Source organism: Aulonocara stuartgranti, assembly GCF_965226115.1.
Source record: "Aulonocara stuartgranti genome assembly, chromosome: 15".
Classification (NCBI taxonomy): domain Eukaryota; kingdom Metazoa; phylum Chordata; class Actinopteri; order Cichliformes; family Cichlidae; genus Aulonocara; species Aulonocara stuartgranti.
In genome coordinates this window covers 12,645,917-12,651,054 of record NC_138951.1, presented here as the reverse complement: position 1 = coordinate 12,651,054, position 5,138 = coordinate 12,645,917, and positions in this window count along the sequence as shown.

The window sequence follows — 5,138 nt, the reverse complement described above, 5'->3', positions numbered from 1 at the left end:
CTGTAGGTTTAAATCCAGTCCTTGAGCTGAACAGTACACTCAGTTAATTTCATGGCATCTGAATGTGTGAGGTTTGAATGAGACATTTTGTCACTTCTAACCGAGCAGCAACCTCCGGTGTTGAAAAATTAACTTTAAAAAAACTGCAGTTCTTGGAGCCTACCCCAGCTATTATAGGGTACCTGGACAAGTTACCTGCCTATAGCAGGAACAGCTATTTAACCCAAAATGCATGTCATTGAGCTGTGGAGTACCTGGAGGAGAGAGCATGTAAATCACCTGACAAAAGAAGAAATCAAGGTACGGTAGTGGGTAGGTGCCAGTCAAGTAACTGGAAGCTTGCCTTTGAAATGCTGATGCCACTCATTCCTTTCAAGCATGCATGCAGTTTTACAAAGAAAACAGAATTAGTTGATAGCTTATGGTAGGCGTCTGCCTTTTTGAAAGGCGATAAGCAACAGCCGCAGAGCAGAAATGCTCTTCTAGTTCATTAAAACACAAATTCATCACATTAGAGAAAAGAAATTTCACCCCCTCCCCCATTGATTTTGCCTCTACATTAGTCTAAACTCTGTTCTCCAATCCAATCTGTTCTTTGATCACTGGATGGACAGTTTTTCACCCCGCCTTTGGGTTTAGTCATTCATAATGAGTATGACCAACCACACTGTCACATGTGGTCGGGCAGCACATAATACAGCAAATGTTTGGACCATAACCAAAAGCTTAAGCATTAATAACTTTGTAATTTTAAAAAAAAGCAACCCAGAGACAAGGAGTCACCGTGGCTTCTGGCTTCCAGTGCGGTTATTCATAATGACAGGTTAGGCCTGACAAAAGGATAAAACAAACAGAATACAGAGTTATAGATGACATAGGGTATCCGTGTACTCACGCACATCTATCTATTTATTTATCTATTCTGCACACATCAGTACACAACATTAGTTACACAGGAAAGTAAAAGCCATGTGCAGTTAATTAACTGGTCATCAGCACATGTAAGCACCTACAAAAGCATCTATAAAAGCAGGGCTTTTAATAGTTTGCTGGTCTAGAGCATTCAGGTGATTGTTATCAAGGAAGAAAGACATCAGCAGTGATCTTAGATAAGCATCTGCAGCTGGCCATCAATCTGGAAAAGGTTATATGGTCATTTCCAAACAACCTAAAGTTGATCAATTCCTAGTCTTCCCTAGAGTGGACGTCCAGCAAATTCACTCCAAGGTCAGACCGTGCAAAGCCCAAGAGCTACCATTCGGTTGCTACAGGCCTCAGTTAGTTAGCATGTTTAGCATGGTTGACTTTTCACCAAAATAGTTGTTGTAAGTTAAGTGTAAGTTAAGTGTATGCTGTAAACAAATGCTCACAAATCTCAATATCTCAATGTAGTGAAACAACATAGGCAAGAAGAGTGGGCCAAAATTTATCCACAATGACAGAGTATCATACAGAAAACCATGACTTCAATTGCTGCTGAAGGTGGTTCTACAAACTACTAAACCATGGGGTGTAGTCAGGTTTGACAATCAAATACTGGATTCTGTGTGATGTTTTAGATAATTTTAGATGCTGCTGTGGACCAGAGAAGTTTTACATTTATCCTGATATGTAAAACTTTAGAAATAAACAAGGTTGTACTGTCTTCTTATCGTGACTGTATCGCTCCTATTATACACTTTTTTGGTTATTGTTTTTTGGTTTTGTACTCTGATATCATCACCTTTATCACCTAATGTCTAGTTCTAAAATCTTAAATTGATATTAGTATATTTACATATGTGTGTTTAGTATTAACATAGAGAAAAAAAAACGGGTTTTTTCGTCGTCAAAAATATTATGAGGCTGCAATGTATTCGATGGTACCTCGACAGCAACAGCAAGGTTTTCCCTTTGAAACAGATCAAGCCGTCACATAGTCTAAACCAAGCTTGAAATCAAGCTTCTATCAATTGTAGAGTACAAGACTCACCATAAAGGTTACACTGAAATAAAAAGAAAAAATCTCACAAAACTCGTCTGTAACCAAACAAGATTATTTCACAGCAGTTTTGTGCACTCGTTCTGAAAAATCAATGTCATGCTGTACCATAACAATGATTAATATGGGGGTGAATCAGGTCAGCGTAGATCCTCACCCTCCCCCATCCAGCACAGAAATGTCAACCCACAATGTCAAGGGCAGTCTGTTTCACACGTCTGTATATCTTCTTTGACCTAAATGGAGGGTAGGAAAGACAGAGACACAGCCAGCGAGATAAAACTATTGTTTTCTGTGCATGTGCACAGGCGTGTATGAGTGTGCATAAATTTGGTCTTGCGTTAGTGTGTGTGCATGTGTGTGCTGGTGTGAATTATGGCCAGCACTCAACATTAAAACCACCAGGGAAAGCGTATATTGCTTCATTACTCCCCGTCTCCATTTTTCCCTGCCTTTGTGCACCCAGTTTCCTTAGTACGTTAAGTAATGGTTTTGATGGTGTGCTGGCCAGTGAGACAAAGAGAACCTAATCTACCGTAAAGAATGAGCTTATTGAGAGGTGAAGTCAGCATCCACTGCGATACTTCTCACCCCGAAGGTTCCTGTTAGTCATTAAGAGAAATTAGACTTTAATACAAATCTACACAAACACATATAAAACAGATGCTGCCTGGTTTTCATCAGCGTGTGGAAAAAGAGGGGATGCTTTGAAAACTGAACCTTAATTGCCTTCATTCTAAATCCATCTTACATCTCAAAAAATGTCCATCTTATGTCCATTTGTATTTTTGTCCTCATCATATGTATGGCAGCATGCACATGTGTTTGCGTGCCCACGTCCCTCTGTTTAAACTTGTGTGACTGTACAGTTCCCAGACTCTTCTCACCTGCGTAACATGTGTGTTTATAAGTTTGCGTGCAGGCTGTGCAGGAGGGGGGGGGGGCTTCATGTACAGTAAAACTCGTGGCTTTGGACTCTAACTTGCATAACCACCATTGCATGAGAGCCTGCACATGCACATCTGTGCTTTGTTTATGTGTGTATTAAATGAATGCTGTTAAATATTGACTTTAATTAAGATATGCTTGCAACTCATTTTTCTCATCTTTAGGCAGCAGGGGAATCATGGAGGCAGAAAGAAGGAGGGTTTTACTGTAATACTAGAAGAAAGCCAGCTACGATGGTGTGGTTACTCACTAGCAGATGTATCACCCCCAGGAGGGACGGATGATCCTCATAATGGAGTAAAGAATCTGCGGGGGGGGGGGGGTTTGACATACGAGGAGCTCTTCTTGATATATTGTGTGGCAGTTAATATGGTGAATGTTACTTTGGACCTCCATAAAATCTCCTGAAAAATGACATGCAATTGGAAAAGCATGTATTACTGGTGGGTTTCTTTTTCTTACTATTTTAGATTTTGTTTACTGTGTTTAGTAGATGTTTACTTTTAGTTTAAAAATGGGGTTTGGGGTCAACATGTGGTTTAGGAGGGAATGCTCAGTATGAGCAACTATATTTTTTCCAGTTTTATTTTCCACATTGGTCAGCCTTCTTGTGTCTATCTACAAGTGAAGCAGTAGGCAAAGGGGACGTTTTTCCACACTATAACCAAGAAAAAAAAAAAGACAAACAATGTCAGTCACCCCTGTCTGTATGCAGCAATACACTTTCAAACATTCTTCTTTTTTGAGTTTTGACTCATCATTGCCCGCAAAACACTAATGTACCTCTTAGGTCTAAAATTTTCCCAAAGCTTTTTACAAATCCAGCTGTAAAGAACAAACAAACTGTTACATCCTGTAACAGTTCCCTTTCTTATTTTGTAAGTACTGTATGTACTGTCCTTTCCAAATAGGGTTCTTATTTTTGTTCTAAATGAAAGAGGAACAGATATGGCTTAAGTATAAAAATGTGGCACATTTGGGAAGATTCTTAAAAATCCAGATGAATCAAAGGCAAATGGCCAGGAATTAAAATTCATGATTGTAAGAAACAAACATTATCTTTAAGCTTTACCCAGTAGATAAGCAAAGAATGAAATGTTCTAAAGCTTGTTTTATTTCTGCAGTGGTTCAAGTCCCATAATTACAAGATCTTCCATTGCTTTTCTTTAAATTAATAATCTGACCTAAATGAAGGTAGTTAGAGACTGAAATGTGGCTCTTGGGCTTTTTTGGGGAGGTGGGGGTTAAATCCTCTGAGCATTACACAGTCTGACCTTGGGAGAAAAATGATTGTACGTTCAGTTCCATGAAAACAACTTTTTACATTTCTGTACTTGAAAAGGTGTGAAACCTTTTTATGACAGCATACAAGGAGAATATTTAATGAAAGTAACAAAATACAGAAGTGACCAAAAGCATATGTTAATAATACACTTTAGATATTATAGGCTGCACACGGTCAAGGGGTGGGCCAACACTTTTACATTATGCAACATACTGATGGTGCTTAATGAGTCATGAGTTGAATCATCACCAACTTGTAAATTCTGAACACATTTTATTTCTTTATCTGTGTAATTTTTACTTTTATTAGTTAACACAGCAAAACACATTGTTCAGTTTTTCATGTATTTTGAATCTGTGTTTTTTGGAGAGCTGTAATGTAAATGTATCGGGCTCTATAGGACGTAATAGTCAACACAAAAAGGTTCAGACATTTTTCGTAGAGTATGTCAGAGGAATATTTTTTTCTTTTTCAAAAAATTATTAATTTAACACAACACAGTGGGCTATATACTGAAGTTAAAGGTTTTAAAAACTTATTATGTGTCACAGTAGTAAAATGATATTCAATAAGGGTTTTTTTTTTAGCTACTAATAAGGTCCAGAGTTTCTAGGACTAGGAATATAAGCCGACAAAAAAAAAGAGGATAACTAACACTTTGTTTCAATTTAAGGTACTCAAGCAACTTATAAGTGACAAAAGACAAGCACAAAAACAGCAGATCAGAAACTTTATAGGAGTGGCAATGGAAATTTAAAAGCTGACACACCATTTCTTCTTTCCTTTACTCCTTATGAAAGAGCATAATTGCACCATCGGTTGTGTAACACAAATTAGCAAAAAGCCTTTCAAGTGAAAAGTTATTGTAGTACACATACAAAAAGACACACAAATATAAATTCAAAGATGTGACCCTGGTGAGCA